This window comes from Phyllobates terribilis, unplaced genomic scaffold (assembly GCF_046119375.1).
Source record: "Phyllobates terribilis strain yellow unplaced genomic scaffold, ASM4611937v1 Scaffold_393__1_contigs__length_1774422, whole genome shotgun sequence".
NCBI classification, from domain to species: domain Eukaryota; kingdom Metazoa; phylum Chordata; class Amphibia; order Anura; family Dendrobatidae; genus Phyllobates; species Phyllobates terribilis.
Window position 1 is genome coordinate 746,074 of NW_027363153.1, and position 24,969 is coordinate 771,042.

At 43.6% G+C, this 24,969-nt stretch overlaps 10 non-coding genes and 1 pseudogene across 10 annotated transcripts; all 11 read right to left on the minus strand.

Annotated features, from left to right (window-relative positions):
- Positions 1–600: 600 nt before the first annotated feature.
- On the minus strand, positions 601–789 carry LOC141224434 (U2 spliceosomal RNA). The gene has a single exon (XR_012291856.1). It is a non-coding gene; the product is annotated as a U2 spliceosomal RNA (small nuclear RNA).
- A 6,605-nt stretch (positions 790–7,394) lies between these two features.
- Positions 7,395–7,585, minus strand: LOC141224629 (U2 spliceosomal RNA). The gene has a single exon (XR_012291965.1). It is a non-coding gene; the product is annotated as a U2 spliceosomal RNA (small nuclear RNA).
- A 1,115-nt stretch (positions 7,586–8,700) lies between these two features.
- LOC141224459 (U2 spliceosomal RNA) lies at positions 8,701–8,883 on the minus strand. Its single transcript, XR_012291873.1, has one exon. It is a non-coding gene; the product is annotated as a U2 spliceosomal RNA (small nuclear RNA).
- A 790-nt stretch (positions 8,884–9,673) lies between these two features.
- LOC141224572 (U2 spliceosomal RNA) lies at positions 9,674–9,765 on the minus strand (annotated as a pseudogene).
- Positions 9,766–10,880: 1,115 nt separating this feature from the next.
- On the minus strand, positions 10,881–11,071 carry LOC141224630 (U2 spliceosomal RNA). Its single transcript, XR_012291966.1, has one exon. It is a non-coding gene; the product is annotated as a U2 spliceosomal RNA (small nuclear RNA).
- Positions 11,072–12,186: 1,115 nt separating this feature from the next.
- LOC141224631 (U2 spliceosomal RNA) lies at positions 12,187–12,377 on the minus strand. The gene has a single exon (XR_012291967.1). It is a non-coding gene; the product is annotated as a U2 spliceosomal RNA (small nuclear RNA).
- Positions 12,378–13,486: 1,109 nt separating this feature from the next.
- On the minus strand, positions 13,487–13,677 carry LOC141224373 (U2 spliceosomal RNA). The gene has a single exon (XR_012291800.1). It is a non-coding gene; the product is annotated as a U2 spliceosomal RNA (small nuclear RNA).
- A 1,115-nt stretch (positions 13,678–14,792) lies between these two features.
- LOC141224499 (U2 spliceosomal RNA) lies at positions 14,793–14,982 on the minus strand. Its single transcript, XR_012291906.1, has one exon. It is a non-coding gene; the product is annotated as a U2 spliceosomal RNA (small nuclear RNA).
- Positions 14,983–21,082: 6,100 nt separating this feature from the next.
- LOC141224632 (U2 spliceosomal RNA) lies at positions 21,083–21,273 on the minus strand. Its single transcript, XR_012291968.1, has one exon. It is a non-coding gene; the product is annotated as a U2 spliceosomal RNA (small nuclear RNA).
- Positions 21,274–22,385: 1,112 nt separating this feature from the next.
- Positions 22,386–22,576, minus strand: LOC141224633 (U2 spliceosomal RNA). Its single transcript, XR_012291969.1, has one exon. It is a non-coding gene; the product is annotated as a U2 spliceosomal RNA (small nuclear RNA).
- A 1,115-nt stretch (positions 22,577–23,691) lies between these two features.
- On the minus strand, positions 23,692–23,882 carry LOC141224634 (U2 spliceosomal RNA). The gene has a single exon (XR_012291970.1). It is a non-coding gene; the product is annotated as a U2 spliceosomal RNA (small nuclear RNA).
- Positions 23,883–24,969: the final 1,087 nt, after the last annotated feature.

Below are 24,969 nucleotides of genomic sequence, written 5' to 3' on the forward strand. Positions count from 1 at the left end.
GTTTAACAGAATGCCACAGACTAATCAACCAAACTTTTTGGGTTGGGTTCTCTTTTATAGTCTGCAGGCATTAAATGAAAGAAGTCAGTGTTCCAGCAGAAGGAGACAACGTTTCAGAAAAGGCATTGTAGCAAACCAAAAAAGAAATTTTAAGCGCAGCAGAGTAACCAGCGCACATACCTGTTAGCTCAGGTGAGTTTAAAAGGCTGCTGTTGATAACAAGGGCATTTGCTAAATAGATGGTGTGTGTGCAACAATATACTGAAAGGTCAATTATATTGTGCAGCTTATCTCACCACCTGTAGTTATTTAGGTGAAAGCTCCAAAATGCTTGCCTAATATGTCTGTTTATCCAAAAGGAAGTAAAAAGGGAGAGCTAGAAAGATAGCATTGCATCACATTACATGGCAATGCAATGCACAGTTGCTGAAGTTGAACCAAAATGAGCTTGTAATCTGGCTTCTGCAACTTTGAACATGAAAAATCCAATGAGGAGAAGAAAAGCAAAGCCAAAGAGTCCATCCCAAAATCCGACAAACAAGCAAAATGAACAAAAAACATTGAATTCAATTCTTTCTGATTTTAGAAACTGCATTAAAGAAGGGGTGCACCGGTCCTGGAGATACTGCAATACCAGGTCAATGCGTGGAGTGGACAGAGCAAGCTCTTTTTCCATCTCCCTGTTCTAAAAATCCATTTAATATATGGTCCCCAGATAGGGGACGTATCAGATATTAAACTGATAAGAACAGATAAGGTTTCAACGCAATTTTATTGATTCAAAAGTATATTTACAAAGGTTTTAAAAAAGAACATTTATAACATTACAATAAAATGATAAAACATGATAATAATCAATTCAAGTTTTTTGTAAAAACACAATTTACCATCATAAAACCATTGTAACAATTAAGAAAATCATAATTACAGATGTACTTGGGTTTATTTAATTACCACTAATTGTGTTCCATAATTGTATACACCACATAGAAGCCGCTTCTTTTGCTCCATACAGTTTTTTATCTCTGAGATAGTAAATATACATTTCACTTAAAGCAATTTTTATACAGTCTGTTGAATCAATATGATCATGTTTGAAGAGTAAAATATTTCTAACTTTCCACATGGCATTTTTAAAACAATTAATAATAATCCAGGCAACTCGGAATTGTTTAAAATTTGGACACTTAAAAAGACCATAAAAGACATAAAAGTGATTAAAATCTTTCAGGCCACATGCCCATTTTAAAAGTGGGCCTACCTTTCTCCAAACCTCCTGTGCAAAATGACAATTCCAAAAGAGATGCAATACAGACTCACTTTCCCCGCATATATCTCTTGGACATTTGGCTCTCGCCACCAGCCCCCGCCTATGTTGAAACTCACGGGTAGGGAGGCACTGGTGGACGATAGCCCAGGCAAGGTCCTTGTGTACATTTGCAAGATATTTCCCGTACACATTTCGCCACACCGTTTTGGACCTTGCCTGTGAAAAATTGGAGACAGGAATTGTGTCCTCAGAGTGTCTGCAAGCAATAGATACCTTCCTTTGGTCCCCCAATATATCAGGCTCCAATTCCTGGAGACCTAAAAGTCTGACCGTTTTCTCAAGTATCACATACTGTTTAGGTGGTCACAGGAGCACAGGAGAACTTAAAGGTAGGCTAAACCACCTTTTAAAAATCATTCCTGCTGCATATTTTAAAAAATAACTAAAAATGCCATCAGATTTAAAAACCTTAAAACAGAAGCAGAAATACTTTATATGGAAAAAGGTAAAAAAATTGGGTACATCTTTACCTCCATTAGATTTACATTTGTACATCAGATCTCTTTTTAACTTTTCCATTTTTGAACCCCATAAAAACATAAAAACAATTCTTGTTACTTTCTTGATTTGTAAATTGGAAGGGGGAAACACCATTGCAACATACAACATAATGGGAATTAAAACAGCTTTAATAATTAAAATTTTACCTTCCATACTAAGGTTCCTTAAATTCCACAATGAGATCTTTTTTTCTATTTTATCCATTGCAGAGTCCCAGTTAGGGTCCCCCTCATTGGCTTGGTTAAAAATAATTCCTAAAATTTTTATGTGATTTTTCTGTATCACTATCCCAGGGGTCAAAGAGGAGTCCCATCCCCCCACATTAAAACAGTCACATTTATCTATATTTAATTTAAAACCTGAGGCTTCACAGAAAAATTGTGTGTTTCTCAATACCCTCCTCAGAGATGTGGAATCTGGACATAGTATGGTAACATCATCCATGTAACTTAGGGCTTTAAGTTGCATACCCCTACTCCCGGGAATAGGTACCCCTTTAATTACTTTATCTTTTCTCAGTATGGTTAATAGTGGTTCCATAACACAGATAAAGAGCAGTGGTGAGAGAGGGCACCCTTGTTTCACCCCTGATAATAGAGGAACCCCCTTCGTTAAAAACCCATTTACAGAAATTTGACTAAAACAAGAATGATATAAAAGCATAATGCGGGTTAAAATTTTCTCTGGAAACGCCATTTTTTTAAGAACCATAAAAAGAAATTCATGCGATACCCTGTCAAAAGCTTTTTCAAAGTCTAAGGATAAAATAGCAAGGTTTTGACTTCTCTCTTTTGAATACCATATGGTATCCCTAATTATGTTGAGGGACTCAGCTATGGTTCTTCCGGGAACACCACATACCTGGTTAGGGTGAATTAATTTGGCTATAAAGGGTTTTAAACGGACTGCAATAAGTTTAGCTAAAATTTTATAATCAAGGTTTAAAAGCGTAATAGGCCGCCAGTTTTTAAGTTGGCTCCTATCCCCTTTTTTATATATTAAAGATACCAGACCTCTCCTCCAAGATGGGGGTAATTTATTAGTATTAAAAGCTTCTTTAAACAATAAAAACATATCGTTCTTTAAAATTCCCCAAAAAGTCAGATAAAACTCAATCGGTAGACCGTCTTCCCCAGGGGCTTTCCCACTGGAGAAACTTTTAAAAATCTGTAAAAGTTCCTCACTGGTGAGATCCCTAGATAAAATACCCTGGTCTAAAATATCTAACTTAAAATCAAGGGAATTAATAGCATACTCTAAAAAGGATGGATCTATAACTTTAGTGTTAAAAAGAAGTTGATAAAAATTAAAAGCTTTTCCTAACATACCCTTAATATCATTTTCACCTTCAAGATTTAGGATTGCGTCCCTCCTCCCCATTACCTTTTTGAAGAAGAATCGGGAGCATTTCTCTCCTTCCTCCAGGTGCTGTACATGGGAGTTAAAAATTATTTGTTTTCCTTTTTCATTAAGAGCATTTTTTATTTCAGACTTAAGATTTGCAATATCATCATCCACATCAATACCAACTTCTTTTAGTTTAAAGAGTACTTGTAATCTCATATTAAAAACATAAAACCACTGCTTTTTCTTTTTTGCTTTCATTTTCCCTGCCTTAATAAAAAAGAATTTAATCTTAGGTTTAATGCTCTCCCACCAATCCAGCATCGAGGCGCGGGGGTCTCTCTTTGATTGCCAGCACTGGTAGGCCTGCACAAACCTCTTTTGAATATCAATATCCTCTAGGAGAGTTGTATTTAATCTCCATGGGCCTCTTGAGGTATTTTGTTCCCCTGCTAACTCTAAAAACACAGATAAAACTTTATGATCAGAGAATAAATTAGATAAAAGAAAACATTTACAAGGTTTAAAGGCAGTAGAAGCAAATATGAAATCAATTCTAGAAGAAACTCTTCCATTGGACCATGTAACACCTGGATCCGCCGGCAAGAGTTCCTTCCAGCAGTCCTGTAATCTAAAATCATCAATTAAACTTTTCAACAAATAGGAGGTACGGTCTTTACGATTCACATCCCCACCCTGCCGGGATTCCCCATCACGTAAACAATTAAAATCTCCTCCCACTAGCAGGGGGGTTGACCCAACACAAAATAATGGCAATATTTCAAGTAAATCCGCCCTTTCCTGCTTCCCAGGAGGAGCGTACACATTTAATAAACGTAAAGAAAGTCCATTAAAAACAAGATGTATTAAAATAGCTCTGCCAGGTATAATTTCAGTCACAGATTGAATGATGGTAGAATGTCCACGGCAAAGTAGTCCAACTCCGGCAGCACGACAGTCATTAGCACCGGACCACACAGAAGCGCCCAGTTTCCAGTCTTCTTTTAAGTCCTTATAATTTAAATTACTCTGTATACCACATTCTTGTAGAAACCAGAAATCAAAGTCCAATGTCTCTAAATAAGAAAATAAAGCAGCCCTACGTGTAGGGCTCTTTAGGGACCTCACATTTAGTGAGGAGATTTTAAAAGGATCAGACATTAAGAAGAATCAGGATCTGAAGATGGGAAGAAGTCAATACACGGCACCTCCTCCTCCGCATCTCCAGGGGTCAGGATTTGTTTAATATTACCGGGATCTGAAGCAGGCAAAAAGGCATCATCCACTTTTGACTCCTCATCTGGACCTCGACATCCGTGTTTTCTTTGGATATCAGGTTGCTTTACGTCCTCCCGTTGCCTTTTCAGAGGCTGGGAGCTGTCCATCTTTTCCAAGTCCTGTGCATCTGCAGTCCTCATGGCGGTCTGGTCTATGGAACGGGTGTCATCCCTCTGGGTCGTCTTGTCCTCTGGTCTGGTCACGGAACTACTGCGACTTCTGGTTCGAGGACCAGGGCTCGACTGGGTCTTAGCCGGGTCCTTTTTACTTCGCGCCCTAGAGGTCTCTCTATCCGACACACTGGTTGATCGATTAAGGAGCGTACCCTTTTTGCCCTTACCCAAGATCACCGATGATGGTGTGGCGAATCTGGGTGCTTGCTTAATCGGGGTACTAGAGGTCTCCTCAGTTCCACATAATGCCGGTGGTGCATTCATGCTGGATGAGGACCCTTCCTCTTGACTCTGAGATACGGCAACATCTAGAGCCAGAACATCGATCAATTCCACAGAGAGCGAACCCTCGGTTAATCTTATGGAACCCCTACGACCGTCCTTCTGTGGAACTACCAGCGGGCCCTCTGGCGGAGCCGTTGAAGGATTTGTTCCGGACCCGTCAGCGTGCGCCAACCCAGGTCCAGGGGCAGGTGTAGTAATACTCCCTCCGAAGTATTCTTGGATAGTCAGTTGACCTGACTTAAACATGTCATATGTTTTTGACTTTTTGCTCGGACAATTCCTGAAGGCGTGACCTGCCTTCCCACATAGGTTACATACGATCTCAGAGTCACACGTAGCGGAGGTGTGCCCACTCTTACCGCACTTGTTGCAAAAGACTACATGAGCCCTTGTACAATTTTCTCGTGTATGCCCATATTCATGACAATTCCGGCATTGAAGGGGCATTCCTGGGTAGCGTAGGAATCCCCTGACATTACCAATGGCAAAATTAGCAGGCGGGTGGTGAAGACCACCAATGCCGCTCTGATCTGGATGGAACTTCACCAGGTATTTCCTCTTCCCATTCCAGAAGCGCTGGGAGTTGAGGATATCATGTGAGAAGCGCACTGACTTGCAGTAACGCTTCAAAAAGGTTTCGATATCGCCCTCAGAGACGAATGGGCTGTACATGAAGATCACCAAGAGTACTTCCTCTTCACCGTACAGGAAGTCAAAGCTCAGCCCGTTCAGTCTCTCATCGTCCTTGTCCGCAACCATCAGTGCTGCATGGATATTATCACAGCATGATTTAGCCATAAAGGAAATGGTATATCGCCCACGGAATTCCTGATCGTAAAGACACAGGATCTTATCTCGCTCCAGGTGGAAGAACCCAAAAAGAATCTCATGCACGATGTACTGCAGATTCTTCTCATGGCGCTGGCATTCATCCACCATGATTCTAATGGACTGTCGCAGTGGAGTCTCCCCCACCGCAAATCCAAAAGAAAAAGGCATTTTCGGCCCTCAGGGACTAAGCCCTCCCCCAATAGTAACAAGGGAATGAATCCCACAAAAGCAGGAACAAACCCAAGACCGAGGGAGGGGTACCCCAAGAACTTACACAGCCCACTAAGCGATAAAGCTCAGCAAAGGAAAACGCCCTTATTTCCTCGGGTCGCCCCGAAGACAAGACGCGATCGCTCCCCGTTGTCCGGGGACTAAGCCGACCTGCCAATAGCTGCAAGGAGGTGAAGCTCCCTCCGTTAAGAGAGAGCGATCCCCCAAGGCCAACAAGTCGGGTACCCCAGGCACCTCCTAGCCGAGACCAAGGCAGCAACCTTTAGATCACTGCACCTGATCTTAGCCAAAAGGCCGAGAAGCGATAACCAGAATTGGTTTCAAACTACGGAGCCACCCAAGGATCCTGAAAAGTCCATTTGTGGAGATGAGCTCCTGGACTCCCGTTAAGAAGACATGTTGTCAACCTCTAGATCCCTTACATGCCTGCACTTTTCGGCTTGCTGCTGCTGCAATCCACGCGTTTTAGATCTGCATAACTCCACCTCTTTAAACACAGCACCTTCACCCCCTGCTGTTCCCACCCGCCTCAACACCGTTGGAAGGGAGGAGAACCAATTAAGGCGGGGGGTGGGGTGGAACGAGTAGCTGTCTACCCTTAGCAGGAGGGCTCCTGATTACATACCTCTCCTGCTGCTGCTGCTGCTGGCTGTCCAGCAGCAGACTGAAGGTGGCTGCTGCTGTGCACAGGTATATAAAGGCTCAGAGCCTATTATGACACGCGCAGCCAGCGTTCCATTGCCACATTCCATCTACTGCAGGCAGGATACCTGGCTGGCTGAATGTCGCTGAGAAGCTCACAGAGACCGCCATAAGCAACAGTTTAACAGAATGCCACAGACTAATCAACCAAACTTTTTGGGTTGGGTTCTCTTTTATAGTCTGCAGGCATTAAATGAAAGAAGTCAGTGTTCCAGCAGAAGGAGACAACGTTTCAGAAAAGGCATTGTAGCAAACCAAAAAAGAAATTTTAAGCGCAGCAGAGTAACCAGCGCACATACCTGTTAGCTCAGGTGAGTTTAAAAGGCTGCTGTTGATAACAAGGGCATTTGCTAAATAGATGGTGTGTGTGCAACAATATACTGAAAGGTCAATTATATTGTGCAGCTTATCTCACCACCTGTAGTTATTTAGGTGAAAGCTCCAAAATGCTTGCCTAATATGTCTGTTTATCCAAAAGGAAGTAAAAAGGGAGAGCTAGAAAGATAGCATTGCATCACATTACATGGCAATGCAATGCACAGTTGCTGAAGTTGAACCAAAATGAGCTTGTAATCTGGCTTCTGCAACTTTGAACATGAAAAATCCAATGAGGAGAAGAAAAGCAAAGCCAAAGAGTCCATCCCAAAATCCGACAAACAAGCAAAATGAACAAAAAACATTGAATTCAATTCTTTCTGATTTTAGAAACTGCATTAAAGAAGGGGTGCACCGGTCCTGGAGATACTGCAATACCAGGTCAATGCGTGGAGTGGACAGAGCAAGCTCTTTTTCCATCTCCCTGTTCTAAAAATCCATTTAATATATGGTCCCCAGATAGGGGACGTATCAGATATTAAACTGATAAGAACAGATACTACACTTGATCTTAGCCAAAAGGCCGAGAAGCGATAACCAGAATTGGTTTCAAACTACGGAGCCACCCAAGGATCCTGAAAAGTCCATTTGTGGAGATGAGCTCCTGGACTCCCGTTAAGAAGACATGTTGTCAACCTCTAGATCCCTTACATGCCTGCACTTTTCGGCTTGCTGCTGCTGCAATCCACGCGTTTTAGATCTGCATAACTCCACCTCTTTAAACACAGCACCTTCACCCCCTGCTGTTCCCACCCGCCTCAACACCGTTGGAAGGGAGGAGAACCAATTAAGGCGGGGGGTGGGGTGGAACGAGCAGCTGTCTACCCTTAGCAGGAGGGCTCCTGATTACATACCTCTCCTGCTGCTGCTGCTGCTGGCTGTCCAGCAGCAGACTGAAGGTGGCTGCTGCTGTGCACAGGTATATAAAGGCTCAGAGCCTATTATGACACGCGCAGCCAGCGTTCCATTGCCACATTCCATCTACTGCAGGCAGGATACCTGGCTGGCTGAATGTCGCTGAGAAGCTCACAGAGACCGCCATAAGCAACAGTTTAACAGAATGCCACAGACTAATCAACCAAACTTTTTGGGTTGGGTTCTCTTTTATAGTCTGCAGGCATTAAATGAAAGAAGTCAGTGTTCCAGCAGAAGGAGACAACGTTTCAGAAAAGGCATTGTAGCAAACCAAAAAAGAAATTTTAAGCGCAGCAGAGTAACCAGCGCACATACCTGTTAGCTCAGGTGAGTTTAAAAGGCTGCTGTTGATAACAAGGGCATTTGCTAAATAGATGGTGTGTGTGCAACAATATACTGAAAGGTCAATTATATTGTGCAGCTTATCTCACCACCTGTAGTTATTTAGGTGAAAGCTCCAAAATGCTTGCCTAATATGTCTGTTTATCCAAAAGGAAGTAAAAAGGGAGAGCTAGAAAGATAGCATTGCATCACATTACATGGCAATGCAATGCACAGTTGCTGAAGTTGAACCAAAATGAGCTTGTAATCTGGCTTCTGCAACTTTGAACATGAAAAATCCAATGAGGAGAAGAAAAGCAAAGCCAAAGAGTCCATCCCAAAATCCGACAAACAAGCAAAATGAACAAAAAACATTGAATTCAATTCTTTCTGATTTTAGAAACTGCATTAAAGAAGGGGTGCACCGGTCCTGGAGATACTGCAATACCAGGTCAATGCGTGGAGTGGACAGAGCAAGCTCTTTTTCCATCTCCCTGTTCTAAAAATCCATTTAATATATGGTCCCCAGATAGGGGACGTATCAGATATTAAACTGATAAGAACAGATTTTTTTTTCTTTCGAAAGCCCGAATTCGTGTACAAAACCCGAGTGCGCTTAAAAAAGTGACAAGTGCCACAAAAAAAGTGCACTAGGATGCTGGTCTTCTTGAAACCCTCTCCAAAAGGAGAAGTGTCCCCCAAACCATTCCCCGTCCCTCCGAGCCAGAAGGCCACAGCGAGGAACAGGGACAAATAGCCACCTCCAGCCGGAGCCAGAGGCGACCCAATCTTACCCCCAGCACCTGCCCGAGTTCTCACCCGAGCAAGGCACTGGGAGCCAAAGACTGTGCTCCCCTCCCGGAAGAGGGGAGCCAACAACGCTCTCCTCCCGAAAAAGGAGAGCCAGGGGGGTTCAGGGGGGAGCGGAACCTGATGGCCACACACTCCCCCCCTAGACCTGCCAAGAGAGGAACCCGTAAGGGAACCGCATCCCGACAAAATCCTAGTAAGGACGTGGACACACGTGAAAAAGTGGACACACAGTGACAAAAAAATTAAATAAATAGTGAAGGTTTCACAGTATAATACTGCCCGGACCTTCGACCGGGAATTGAAAAATTCCCCATCCTAAGGCCAGAAGGCCCGGAATAAGGGTGTGTGTGAAGAAAGAAATATTGAAGTGCTAGTGCAAATGTGCCATAAACTCAAGTGGGGTTCCCAATCCCAGTGAGTTAAGGCACCCCAGGGTCACCACTCCTGGGGCACTTCACACTTAGGGCTTTCGATCTTCCCCGGCCCAATGGCGTCGATCCTGGGGGCCATGCTTTCCACCAGATGACTATATTAGCCACCTGGCGTACTAACAAGCGCCTAAACCCCAGTGTGCATAATGTATCAATCTACTAGGGCGGCCAACATCCAAAACCGCCTTTTCGAAAGATACTACACTTGATCTTAGCCAAAAGGCCGAGAAGCGATAACCAGAATTGGTTTCAAACTACGGAGCCACCCAAGGATCCTGAAAAGTCCATTTGTGGAGATGAGCTCCTGGACTCCCGTTAAGAAGACATGTTGTCAACCTCTAGATCCCTTACATGCCTGCACTTTTCGGCTCGCTGCTGCTGCAATCCACGCGTTTTAGATCTGCATAACTCCACCTCTTTAAACACAGCACCTTCACCCCCTGCTGTTCCCACCCGCCTCAACACCGTTGGAAGGGAGGAGAACCAATTAAGGCGGGGGGTGGGGTGGAACGAGCAGCTGTCTACCCTTAGCAGGAGGGCTCCTGATTACATACCTCTCCTGCTGCTGCTGCTGCTGGCTGTCCAGCAGCAGACTGAAGGTGGCTGCTGCTGTGCACAGGTATATAAAGGCTCAGAGCCTATTATGACACGCGCAGCCAGCGTTCCATTGCCACATTCCATCTACTGCAGGCAGGATACCTGGCTGGCTGAATGTCGCTGAGAAGCTCACAGAGACCGCCATAAGCAACAGTTTAACAGAATGCCACAGACTAATCAACCAAACTTTTTGGGTTGGGTTCTCTTTTATAGTCTGCAGGCATTAAATGAAAAAAGTCAGTGTTCCAGCAGAAGGAGACAACGTTTCAGAAAAGGCATTGTAGCAAACCAAAAAAGAAATTTTAAGCGCAGCAGAGTAACCAGCGCACATACCTGTTAGCTCAGGTGAGTTTAAAAGGCTGCTGTTGATAACAAGGGCATTTGCTAAATAGATGGTGTGTGTGCAACAATATACTGAAAGGTCAATTATATTGTGCAGCTTATCTCACCACCTGTAGTTATTTAGGTGAAAGCTCCAAAATGCTTGCCTAATATGTCTGTTTATCCAAAAGGAAGTAAAAAGGGAGAGCTAGAAAGATAGCATTGCATCACATTACATGGCAATGCAATGCACAGTTGCTGAAGTTGAACCAAAATGAGCTTGTAATCTGGCTTCTGCAACTTTGAACATGAAAAATCCAATGAGGAGAAGAAAAGCAAAGCCAAAGAGTCCATCCCAAAATCCGACAAACAAGCAAAATGAACAAAAAACATTGAATTCAATTCTTTCTGATTTTAGAAACTGCATTAAAGAAGGGGTGCACCGGTCCTGGAGATACTGCAATACCAGGTCAATGCGTGGAGTGGACAGAGCAAGCTCTTTTTCCATCTCCCTGTTCTAAAAATCCATTTAATATATGGTCCCCAGATAGGGGACGTATCAGATATTAAACTGATAAGAACAGATACTACACTTGATCTTAGCCAAAAGGCCGAGAAGCGATAACCAGAATTGGTTTCAAACTACGGAGCCACCCAAGGATCCTGAAAAGTCCATTTGTGGAGATGAGCTCCTGGACTCCCGTTAAGAAGACATGTTGTCAACCTCTAGATCCCTTACATGCCTGCACTTTTCGGCTTGCTGCTGCTGCAATCCACGCGTTTTAGATCTGCATAACTCCACCTCTTTAAACACAGCACCTTCACCCCCTGCTGTTCCCACCCGCCTCAACACCGTTGGAAGGGAGGAGAACCAATTAAGGCGGGGGGTGGGGTGGAACGAGCAGCTGTCTACCCTTAGCAGGAGGGCTCCTGATTACATACCTCTCCTGCTGCTGCTGCTGCTGGCTGTCCAGCAGCAGACTGAAGGTGGCTGCTGCTGTGCACAGGTATATAAAGGCTCAGAGCCTATTATGACACGCGCAGCCAGCGTTCCATTGCCACATTCCATCTAATGCAGGCAGGATACCTGGCTGGCTGAATGTCGCTGAGAAGCTCACAGAGACCGCCATAAGCAACAGTTTAACAGAATGCCACAGACTAATCAACCAAACTTTTTGGGTTGGGTTCTCTTTTATAGTCTGCAGGCATTAAATGAAAGAAGTCAGTGTTCCAGCAGAAGGAGACAACGTTTCAGAAAAGGCATTGTAGCAAACCCAAAAAGAAATTTTAAGCGCAGCAGAGTAACCAGCGCACATACCTGTTAGCTCAGGTGAGTTTAAAAGGCTGCTGTTGATAACAAGGGCATTTGCTAAATAGATGGTGTGTGTGCAACAATATACTGAAAGGTCAATTATATTGTGCAGCTTATCTCACCACCTGTAGTTATTTAGGTGAAAGCTCCAAAATGCTTGCCTAATATGTCTGTTTATCCAAAAGGAAGTAAAAAGGGAGAGCTAGAAAGATAGCATTGCATCACATTACATGGCAATGCAATGCACAGTTGCTGAAGTTGAACCAAAATGAGCTTGTAATCTGGCTTCTGCAACTTTGAACATGAAAAATCCAATGAGGAGAAGAAAAGCAAAGCCAAAGAGTCCATCCCAAAATCCGACAAACAAGCAAAATGAACAAAAAACATTGAATTCAATTCTTTCTGATTTTAGAAACTGCATTAAAGAAGGGGTGCACCGGTCCTGGAGATACTGCAATACCAGGTCAATGCGTGGAGTGGACAGAGCAAGCTCTTTTTCCATCTCCCTGTTCTAAAAATCCATTTAATATATGGTCCCCAGATAGGGGACGTATCAGATATTAAACTGATAAGAACAGATACTACACTTGATCTTAGCCAAAAGGCCGAGAAGCGATAACCAGAATTGGTTTCAAACTACGGAGCCACCCAAGGATCCTGAAAAGTCCATTTGTGGAGATGAGCTCCTGGACTCCCGTTAAGAAGACATGTTGTCAACCTCTAGATCCCTTACATGCCTGCACTTTTCGGCTTGCTGCTGCTGCAATCCACGCGTTTTAGATCTGCATAACTCCACCTCTTTAAACACAGCACCTTCACCCCCTGCTGTTCCCACCCGCCTCAACACCGTTGGAAGGGAGGAGAACCAATTAAGGCGGGGGGTGGGGTGGAACGAGCAGCTGTCTACCCTTAGCAGGAGGGCTCCTGATTACATACCTCTCCTGCTGCTGCTGCTGGCTGTCCAGCAGCAGACTGAAGGTGGCTGCTGCTGTGCACAGGTATATAAATGCTCAGAGCCTATTATGACACGCGCAGCCAGCGTTCCATTGCCACATTCCATCTACTGCAGGCAGGATACCTGGCTGGCTGAATGTCGCTGAGAAGCTCACAGAGACCGCCATAAGCAACAGTTTAACAGAATGCCACAGACTAATCAACCAAACTTTTTGGGTTGGGTTCTCTTTTATAGTCTGCAGGCATTAAATGAAAGAAGTCAGTGTTCCAGCAGAAGGAGACGTTTCAGAAAAGGCATTGTAGCAAACCAAAAAAGAAATTTTAAGCGCAGCAGAGTAACCAGCGCACATACCTGTTAGCTCAGGTGAGTTTAAAAGGCTGCTGTTGATAACAAGGGCATTTGCTAAATAGATGGTGTGTGTGCAACAATATACTGAAAGGTCAATTATATTGTGCAGCTTATCTCACCACCTGTAGTTATTTAGGTGAAAGCTCCAAAATGCTTGCCTAATATGTCTGTTTATCCAAAAGGAAGTAAAAAGGGAGAGCTAGAAAGATAGCATTGCATCACATTACATGGCAATGCAATGCACAGTTGCTGAAGTTGAACCAAAATGAGCTTGTAATCTGGCTTCTGCAACTTTGAACATGAAAAATCCAATGAGGAGAAGAAAAGCAAAGCCAAAGAGTCCATCCCAAAATCCGACAAACAAGCAAAATGAACAAAAAACATTGAATTCAATTCTTTCTGATTTTAGAAACTGCATTAAAGAAGGGGTGCACCGGTCCTGGAGATACTGCAATACCAGGTCAATGCGTGGAGTGGACAGAGCAAGATCTTTTTCCATCTCCCTGTTCTAAAAATCCATTTAATATATGGTCCCCAGATAGGGGACGTATCAGATATTAAACTGATAAGAACAGATACTACACTTGATCTTAGCCAAAAGGCCGAGAAGCGATAACCAGAATTGGTTTCAAACTACGGAGCCACCCAAGGATCCTGAAAAGTCCATTTGTGGAGATGAGCTCCTGGACTCCCGTTAAGAAGACATGTTGTCAACCTCTAGATCCCTTACATGCCTGCACTTTTCGGCTTGCTGCTGCTGCAATCCACGCGTTTTAGATCTGCATAACTCCACCTCTTTAAACACAGCACCTTCACCCCCTGCTGTTCCCACCCGCCTCAACACCGTTGGAAGGGAGGAGAACCAATTAAGGCGGGGGGTGGGGTGGAACGAGCAGCTGTCTACCCTTAGCAGGAGGGCTCCTGATTACATACCTCTCCTGCTGCTGCTGCTGCTGGCTGTCCAGCAGCAGACTGAAGGTGGCTGCTGCTGTGCACAGGTATATAAAGGCTCAGAGCCTATTATGACACGCGCAGCCAGCGTTCCATTGCCACATTCCATCTACTGCAGGCAGGATACCTGGCTGGCTGAATGTCGCTGAGAAGCTCACAGAGACCGCCATAAGCAACAGTTTAACAGAATGCCACAGACTAATCAACCAAACTTTTTGGGTTGGGTTCTCTTTTATAGTCTGCAGGCATTAAATGAAAGAAGTCAGTGTTCCAGCAGAAGGAGACAACGTTTCAGAAAAGGCATTGTAGCAAACCAAAAAAGAAATTTTAAGCGCAGCAGAGTAACCAGCGCACATACCTGTTAGCTCAGGTGAGTTTAAAAGGCTGCTGTTGATAACAAGGGCATTTGCTAAATAGATGGTTTGTGTGCAACAATATACTGAAAGGTCAATTATATTGTGCAGCTTATCTCACCACCTGTAGTTATTTAGGTGAAAGCTCCAAAATGCTTGCCTAATATGTCTGTTTATCCAAAAGGAAGTAAAAAGGGAGAGCTAGAAAGATAGCATTGCATCACATTACATGGCAATGCAATGCACAGTTGCTGAAGTTGAACCAAAATGAGCTTGTAATCTGGCTTCTGCAACTTTGAACATGAAAAATCCAATGAGGAGAAGAAAAGCAAAGCCAAAGAGTCCATCCCAAAATCCGACAAACAAGCAAAATGAACAAAAAACATTGAATTCAATTCTTTCTGATTTTAGAAACTGCATTAAAGAAGGGGTGCACCGGTCCTGGAGATACTGCAATACCAGGTCAATGCGTGGAGTGGACAGAGCAAGCTCTTTTTCCATCTCCCTGTTCTAAAAATCCATTTAATATATGGTCCCTAGATAGGGGACGTATCAGATATTAAACTGATAAGAACAGATTTTTTTTTTTTTTTTATACCATTCAGTAAAATTTTTCAAGCAACAATCAATAGTATAAAAACTCATACTACGTTGCCCAGTCTTACATCATAATGGTACTTTCTTTATTTCATATTTATAACTTTATACTGAAACAGTTGTAATACCTTTTGAATGGACAAAAAACTATAAAACATACCATTATCATAAAAAAAGACAGATCACAACACTTAAACAAGGACTTACTGGTACTTTACCAGTGACCTCCATTTTTTGACTTTCCAAAAACCTTCTGAATCAGAGCCACCACCGCCACGGCTGTCCCATAAATAAACTATGTATAACCTTGACAAAACCATCCTAACACAATTATTAACTGAGATTATTTTCCTTTTAAATAAACACAAATTCCTAACGTCCCACAGACTTTCTATTACACATGCCATTATCAACCACAACAATCTCTCTTTCACCCGGCTACTTGCACCCATCCCAAACATTACCACTCTCCAATTTATAAAATTCACGCCCGCTAGTTCCTTGCATAAACCACCCACTCCCTTCCAAACACTCTGAGCATAATCACAATTCCAAACCAAATGCATAACAGTTTCACTCGCCCCACATCCATCCCTCGGACATACCTCTGTTCTAATCAGATCCCTCCTCTTCTGTACCTCTCTCACAGGCAAAATCTCATGCAAACTCATCCATACGATATCACACTGCCTATTCGATATTCCTTTTATACTCAGGTTCCTCCATACACACAACGCTTCACTCGATCTCAAGCCCCTAATGTTACATTCAAACTCTCTAACACGCATCCTTCTCCTTACATTCCTTATCACTTTGAAATCACCCATAGGAACATCCAACAAATCATGCTTGACAACAAATTTTTCAACAAACTCATACCACACTGGACATTTAAACGAAACAGGCACTCTTGCATCCCTTCTCATCCATTTCAACCCAAACAACATCCATCCAGCCATATATTTAATCATAAAAGCCGTCTTGTTATCCCTACCTAACAGAACAACCACCGTTTTAATATAATTTAAACCAAGACAAAATTCAAAATTTGGGAAATCCATTCCCCCATGTTCACGTAACTTACACAAATATTCCCTTTTAAGTTTTTCCATCTTACTTCCCCAATAAAACGTAAAAATTAGCTTCTCAATCCGCCTAAAACCCCTATAAGGGGCTGGAAAAACCACTGACACAAAAAGTAACATAGGAAGAATCACTGACTTAATAATAAGGACTTTGCCTGACAATGTCAAGTCCCGTAACCTCCAAAAATTTAACTTCTGTTCAATCCTCTTACCGCATTCATCCCAACTCTCATTCCCTTTCAGATCTTTGTTAAACCACACCCCCAAAACCTTAATAGCACCTTCTTCACATATCACACCATCCATCCTAACACTCGAATCCCCGAAACACTTAAAGCTACACTTCCCCCAATTCACCCTAAAACCAGATGCACCACAAAAGAAATCTAAAAGCAACCTTGCTCGATTCATAGCAGCCATATTATCACTCACCACAACAACATCGTCCATATACCCCATTACCTTTACAGTCTTTCCACCACTCCCTGGGATCAGAAGACCATTCATCACTTTCTCTTTCCGAATCATGCACAACAGGGGCTCAATCACACTTATAAACAGGACAGGGGACAACGGACACCCCTGCCTGACCCCTGATTTTATGCACACCTTCTCACTCAAACATCCATTCACTAACACTTCACTCACCACACCATCATACAAACACCTTATGGCATTCACAAAAACACTAGGAAAACCCATCCTAAATAACACCTCAAACATAAACGCATGCGACACTCTATCAAAAGCTTTCTCAAAATCCACACAAAAAACCATACATTTCCCCTTCCTAAACATACAATCTCCAATTACGTCTCTCAACAACAAGAGGTTATCAGTCACACACCTACCTGGCACCGCGCACACTTGATCATCACCAACCACACTTCCAATCACCCCACGCATACGGTTAGCCAGAATTTTGCTAAAGACTTTATAATCTGCATTGAGTAATGTAATCGGCCTCCAATTACGCAAATTCTTTTTCTCACCCTTCTTATATAGTAAAACAACTACTCCTTCTTTCATGGAATTACAAAGTACACCATTCATCCACATATATTGACATACCTCCACAAAATCAACACCAATCACATCCCATGCTTTTACATAAAACTCCACAGGCAACCCATCTTTCCCAGGTGTTTTATTCTTTTTCGCACCATCCACCGCCTTTTTAACCTCATCAAAAACAATATCCTCACTCAAACACTCACGTTCCCCTGATTCAAGCTGACTCTCCAACATACCTAACACATGCTCTTTCAAACCCCCATCCACCCATTTAGACTCAAATAAACTACTATAGAAACTATGTACCTCATCGAACACTTCCCTTCCAACCACAGTCATACCATTATCATTTACAACCTCATCCAACTCATCTTTTTTACTGCACATTTTTTTAAAAAAGTACCTCGTACACTTCTCATCCATATCCAAATGCTCAACTCTCGTCCTAAAAATAATTTCCTTCCCACGCTTTTCCAAAACACGCTTCATCTCATCTCTCGCTCCTCTGAGTTGATCACTAACATCAATTCCTTTCATACTCATTTTATGTAACCACTCAATCCTCATATTTAAATCTTTAAATCTGCCTCTTTCAATTGCTGCTTTTTTATAACCCCACCTCCTAAAAAAATTCTTAATTTCCACTTTCACCCAATCCCACCATACAGTCACATCCACAAAATTATTTTTCCTAGACCTCCACCATTCATACTTACTTTCGAAGTCTCTCATAACCCTAACATCCTCTAACAACCTAACATTTAGCTTCCATACCCCAACACCATGCACCATTTTTTTATCACCTTCAAACATACCCCACAAACATTCATGGTCTGTGAAAGAAAAAACATGCTGTTTAAAAAATTTACACACCAAACCTCTATTTGTATACAGCATGCGGTCAATCCTGGACACTATTCCTCCCCTATCAGCTCTATATGTGGCCGGTGGTGGCTTACTCAAAAATTCCGCTGCATCTAAAAAAGAAAAATCAGATGTAATTTGATTAAGGACCTTACCCGTGACATCAATTTCCCCTTCAGAAACACAATTGAAATCACCAACTAATAATATTGGAATCCTTCCAGGCAAAAATAAACATATTTTCTCTAATAGTGCTAACCTATCCCCTTTGTTAATTGGACAATACACGTTAACAATTTTCACCCTCCACCCTCTCCCCTTAACCACTGCCATTATACAACGACCTGGCTCCACCACCATATAATTTTCAAAACTTAAATCCCTATTCCCCAACAAAATCCCCACACCATCATTTTTGTTTGTCATTGAACCTGACCAAATACTATGCCCATATACCCAGTCCTTTTCAGGAGGTGACTCTTCAATTCCGCACTCTTGCAGACAGTAAATATTTGCTCCAAGATTTTTTAGTTCTTCCAGTATAGCCAATCTTCTAGGCTTAGATTTTATAAGCCTTACATTTTTTGACAGTACACTACAGCCCACGTTGGAGCCCATTTTTTAACCATATTCGGTAAAAAAGAACATACCCCCCACCGAAGAGTCAACCTTTCTCGTCTTGAAACTCGATTCCTGATGTTAAGCAGAGAATGCTGGCCCCCTCCTCAAAAAAAGACCTCCTAGGAGAGGCACTGTAGCTCTCGGGATAGCTCCTATCACTTAAGGGGCTGATGCTCCCAATACTGGCAGGTGAAAAATCTGGCCGGAACTTCTTTGCAGAAGACACATCAGAGTCCTCATCAGGGGGCCTCACCACAGCCCCGGTGAAGTCACCCTGGCCACCACCACCTTCATGAATTGCCTCTGAGCTTTCCAAAGCCAACACCGGCGTTGTGGAGAGTGAACCGCTCACTTCTCCCTCACCACTCACATCAAGCAGAATTGACATATCTGCAGGCTCTATCTCAACAGCGCTTCCACCAGCAGGATCGGGTGCTTGCTCCATCTCTTCCATGAAGTCCCTTACTGCCTCGATCGCCTCACCAATAGTGGCGGCAGTAGTAGGACGTGGGGACACGGCCTCTGCATATGACCTGGAACGATGGGGACAGTCCTTGAAAGCGTGTCCCTCCTCGCCACATGCATTACAAACCATGGAGTTAGTACACTCCATTGCCAGATGACCCTCTTTATTGCATTTCCCACAAAACTTCTCCACCGTGCAGTCCTCTTGGTAGTGTCCAAAGGATTTACACTTCCTGCAAAAACGCGGAGCACCAGGAAAAAACATATACCCTCTATCCCTCCCGATGGCAAAACTGAGGGGAGGGTAGTGGATACCCCCAGGTCCCTGGGGGTCCTCCTGGAACCGAACAAAAAACTTGTGTTTGCCAGTCCACAAGCCCACCTCATTCCTCACCTTGTGTGAGTAGGACACATAGCTGCAATGACGGTTCAGGAATCTAGTAATGTCCTCCACATCCACAAGGGGGTTGTGCATAAACACAACAACTGGCACTTCCCCCTTAGTATACAATACCGTGAATGTAAGCCCATCAAGAGCCGGATGATCCAAGGCTTGCTGATCCTTTAGAGTCTTGAAAAGATTCTGGCAAGCTGCCATACGATCAAGGAGTAAAACGTACCGGCCATTCTTTGGGAACTCCTGTAGGCAAATGATGTCTCCACGACCAACATTCAAAATCTTGAAGATGACGACTTCCACCAAGAACCGCAGGTTAAAGAAATTCCTCTTCGACTCCTCAATATCAATGCGAAAAGCATTTTTGACCCGAATATCATCAGTCCCGGCATAGCGAATCTTGACGCCCATTATCACCTCTCGTTTCCTCTGGACCCCCCCCAATAGCAGCAGGCAGCTTAAGCCACCTAAGTGGCGATGCTGCAAGGCCGAGGGGGAGACACTATAGGATCCTTCTGACCAGATACAAGATCTAAGCCAAAAGGCCGAGAAGCGATAACCAGAATTGGTTTCAAACTACGGAGCCACCCAAGGATCCTGAAAAGTCCATTTGTGGAGATGAGCTCCTGGACTCCCGTTAAGAAGACATGTTGTCAACCTCTAGATCCCTTACATGCCTGCACTTTTCGGCTTGCTGCTGCTGCAATCCACGCGTTTTAGATCTGCATAACTCCACCTCTTTAAACACAGCACCTTCACCCCCTGCTGTTCCCACCCGCCTCAACACCGTTGGAAGGGAGGAGAACCAATTAAGGCGGGGGGTGGGGTGGAACGAGCAGCTGTCTACCCTTAGCAGGAGGGCTCCTGATTACATACCTCTCCTGCTGCTGCTGCTGCTGGCTGTCCAGCAGCAGACTGAAGGTGGCTGCTGCTGTGCACAGGTATATAAAGGCTCAGAGCCTATTATGACACGCGCAGCCAGCGTTCCATTGCCACATTCCATCTACTGCAGGCAGGATACCTGGCTGGCTGAATGTCGCTGAGAAGCTCACAGAGACCGCCATAAGCAACAGTTTAACAGAATGCCACAGACTAATCAACCAAACTTTTTGGGTTGGGTTCTCTTTTATAGTCTGCAGGCATTAAATGAAAGAAGTCAGTGTTCCAGCAGAAGGAGACAACGTTTCAGAAAAGGCATTGTAGTAAACCAAAAAAGAAATTTTAAGCGCAGCAGAGTAACCAGCGCACATACCTGTTAGCTCAGGTGAGTTTAAAAGGCTGCTGTTGATAACAAGGGCATTTGCTAAATAGATGGTGTGTGTGCAACAATATACTGAAAGGTCAATTATATTGTGCAGCTTATCTCACCACCTGTAGTTATTTAGGTGAAAGCTCCAAAATGCTTGCCTAATATGTCTGTTTATCCAAAAGGAAGTAAAAAGGGAGAGCTAGAAAGATAGCATTGCATCACATTACATGGCAATGGAATGCACAGTTGCTGAAGTTGAACCAAAATGAGCTTGTAATCTGGCTTCTGCAACTTTGAACATGAAAAATCCAATGAGGAGAAGAAAAGCAAAGCCAAAGAGTCCATCCCAAAATCCGACAAACAAGCAAAATGAACAAAAAACATTGAATTCAATTCTTTCTGATTTTTGAAACTGCATTAAAGAAGGGGTGCACCGGTCCTGGAGATACTGCAATACCAGGTCAATGCGTGGAGTGGACAGAGCAAGCTCTTTTTCCATCTCCCTGTTCTAAAAATCCATTTAATATATGGTCCCCAGATAGGGGACGTATCAGATATTAAACTGATAAGAACAGATACTACACTTGATCTTAGCCAAAAGGCCGAGAAGCGATAACCAGAATTGGTTTCAAACTACGGAGCCACCCAAGGATCCTGAAAAGTCCATTTGTGGAGATGAGCTCCTGGACTCCCGTTAAGAAGACATGTTGTCAACCTCTAGAACCCTTACATGCCTGCACTTTTTGGCTTGCTGCTGCTGCAATCCACGCGTTTTAGATCTGCATAACTCCACCTCTTTAAACACAGCACCTTCACCCCCTGCTGTTCCCACCCGCCTCAACACCGTTGGAAGGGAGGAGAACCAATTAAGGCGGGGGGTGGGGTGGAACGAGCAGCTGTCTACCCTTAGCAGGAGGGCTCCTGATTACATACCTCTCCTGCTGCTGCTGCTGGCTGTCCAGCAGCAGACTGAAGGTGGCTGCTGCTGTGCACAGGTATATAAAGGCTCAGAGCCTATTATGACACGCGCAGCCAGCGTTCCATTGCCACATTCCATCTACTGCAGGCAGGATACCTGGCTGGCTGAATGTCGCTGAGAAGCTCACAGAGACCGCCATAAGCAACAGTTTAACAGAATGCCACAGACTAATCAACCAAACTTTTTGGGTTGGGTTCTCTTTTATAGTCTGCAGGCATTAAATGAAAGAAGTCAGTGTTCCAGCAGAAGGAAACAACGTTTCAGAAAAGGCATTGTAGCAAACCAAAAAAGAAATTTTAAGCGCAGCAGAGTAACCAGCGCACATACCTGTTAGCTCAGGTGAGTTTAAAAGGCTGCTGTTGATAACAAGGGCATTTGCTAAATAGATGGTGTGTGTGCAACAATATACTGAAAGGTCAATTATATTGTGCAGCTTATCTCACCACCTGTAGTTATTTAGGTGAAAGCTCCAAAATGCTTGCCTAATATGTCTGTTTATCCAAAAGGAAGTAAAAAGGGAGAGCTAGAAAGATAGCATTGCATCACATTACATGGCAATGCAATGCACAGTTGCTGAAGTTGAACCAAAATGAGCTTGTAATCTGGCTTCTGCAACTTTGAACATGAAAAATCCAATGAGGAGAAGAAAAGCAAAGCCAAAGAGTCCATCCCAAAATCCGACAAACAAGCAAAATGAACAAAAAACATTGAATTCAATTCTTTCTGATTTTAGAAACTGCATTAAAGAAGGGGTGCACCGGTCCTGGAGATACTGCAATACCAGGTCAATGCGTGGAGTGGACAGAGCAAGCTCTTTTTCCATCTCCCTGTTCTAAAAATCCATTTAATATATGGTCCCCAGATAGGGGACGTATCAGATATTAAACTGATAAGAACAGATACTACACTTGATCTTAGCCAAAAGGCCGAGAAGCGATAACCAGAATTGGTTTCAAACTACGGAGCCACCCAAGGATCCTGAAAAGTCCATTTGTGGAGATGAGCTCCTGGACTCCCGTTAAGAAGACATGTTGTCAACCTCTAGATCCCTTACATGCCTGCACTTTTCGGCTTGCTGCTGCTGCAATCCACGCGTTTTAGATCTGCATAACTCCACCTCTTTAAACACAGCACCTTCACCCCCTGCTGTTCCCACCCGCCTCAACACCGTTGGAAGGGAGGAGAACCAATTAAGGCGGGGGGTGGGGTGGAACGAGCAGCTGTCTACCCTTAGCAGGAGGGCTCCTGATTACATACCTCTCCTGCTGCTGCTGCTGCTGGCTGTCCAGCAGCAGACTGAAGGTGGCTGCTGCTGTGCACAGGTATATAAAGGCTCAGAGCCTATTATGACACGCGCAGCCAGCGTTCCATTGCCACATTCCATCTACTGCAGGCAGGATACCTGGCTGGCTGAATGTCGCTGAGAAGCTCACAGAGACCGCCATAAGCAACAGTTTAGCAGAATGCCACAGACTAATCAACCAAACTTTTTGGGTTGGGTTCTCTTTTATAGTCTGCAGGCATTAAATGAAAGAAGTCAGTGTTCCAGCAGAAGGAGACAACGTTTCAGAAAAGGCATTGTAGCAAACCAAAAAAGAAATTTTAAGCGCAGCAGAGTAACCAGCGCACATACCTGTTAGCTCAGGTGAGTTTAAAAGGCTGCTGTTGATAACAAGGGCATTTGCTAAATAGATGGTGTGTGTGCAACAATATACTGAAAGGTCAATTATATTGTGCAGCTTATCTCACCACCTGTAGTTATTTAGGTGAAAGCTCCAAAATGCTTGCCTAATATGTCTGTTTATCCAAAATGAAGTAAAAAGGGAGAGCTAGAAAGATAGCATTGCATCACATTACATGGCAATGCAATGCACAGTTGCTGAAGTTGAACCAAAATGAGCTTGTAATCTGGCTTCTGCAACTTTGAACATGAAAAATCCAATGAGGAGAAGAAAAGCAAAGCCAAAGAGTCCATCCCAAAATCCGACAAACAAGCAAAATGAACAAAAAACATTGAATTCAATTCTTTCTGATTTTAGAAACTGCATTAAAGAAGGGGTGCACCGGTCCTGGAGATACTGCAATACCAGGTCAATGCGTGGAGTGGACAGAGCAAGCTCTTTTTCCATCTCCCTGTTCTAAAAATCCATTTAATATATGGTCCCCAGATAGGGGACGTATCAGATATTAAACTGATAAGAACAGATACTACACTTGATCTTAGCCAAAAGGCCGAGAAGCGATAACCAGAATTGGTTTCAAACTACGGAGCCACCCAAGGATCCTGAAAAATCCATTTGTGGAGATGAGCTCCTGGACTCCCGTTAAGAAGACATGTTGTCAACCTCTAGATCCCTTACATGCCTGCACTTTTCGGCTTGCTGCTGCTGCAATCCACGCGTTTTAGATCTGCATAACTCCACCTCTTTAAACACAGCACCTTCACCCCCTGCTGTTCCCACCCGCCTCAACACCGTTGGAAGGGAGGAGAACCAATTAAGGCGGGGGGTGGGGTGGAACGAGCAGCTGTCTACCCTTAGCAGGAGGGCTCCTGATTACATACCTCTCCTGCTGCTGCGGCTGCAGGCTGTCCAGCAGCAGACTGAAGGTGGCTGCTGCTGTGCACAGGTATATAAAGGCTCAGAGCCTATTATGACACGCGCAGCCAGCGTTCCATTGCCACATTCCATCTACTGCAGGCAGGATACCTGGCTGGCTGAATGTCGCTGAGAAGCTCACAGAGACCGCCATAAGCAACAGTTTAACAGAATGCCACAGACTAATCAACCAAACTTTTTGGGTTGGGTTCTCTTTTATAGTCTGCAGGCATTAAATGAAAGAAGTCAGTGTTCCAGCAGAAGGAGACAACGTTTCAGAAAAGGCATTGTAGCAAACCAAAAAAGAAATTTTAAGCGCAGCAGAGTAACCAGCGCACATACCTGTTAGCTCAGGTGAGTTTAAAAGGCTGCTGTTGATAACAAGGGCATTTGCTAAATAGATGGTGTGTGTGCAACAATATACTGAAAGGTCAATTATATTGTGCAGCTTATCTCACCACCTGTAGTTATTTAGGTGAAAGCTCCAAAATGCTTGCCTAATATGTCTGTTTATCCAAAAGGAAGTAAAAAGGGAGAGCTAGAAAGATAGCATTGCATCACATTACATGGCAATGCAATGCACAGTTGCTGAAGTTGAACCAAAATGAGCTTGTAATCTGGCTTCTGCAACTTTGAACATGAAAAATCCAATGAGGAGAAGAAAAGCAAAGCCAAAGAGTCCATCCCAAAATCCGACAAACAAGCAAAATGAACAAAAAACATTGAATTCAATT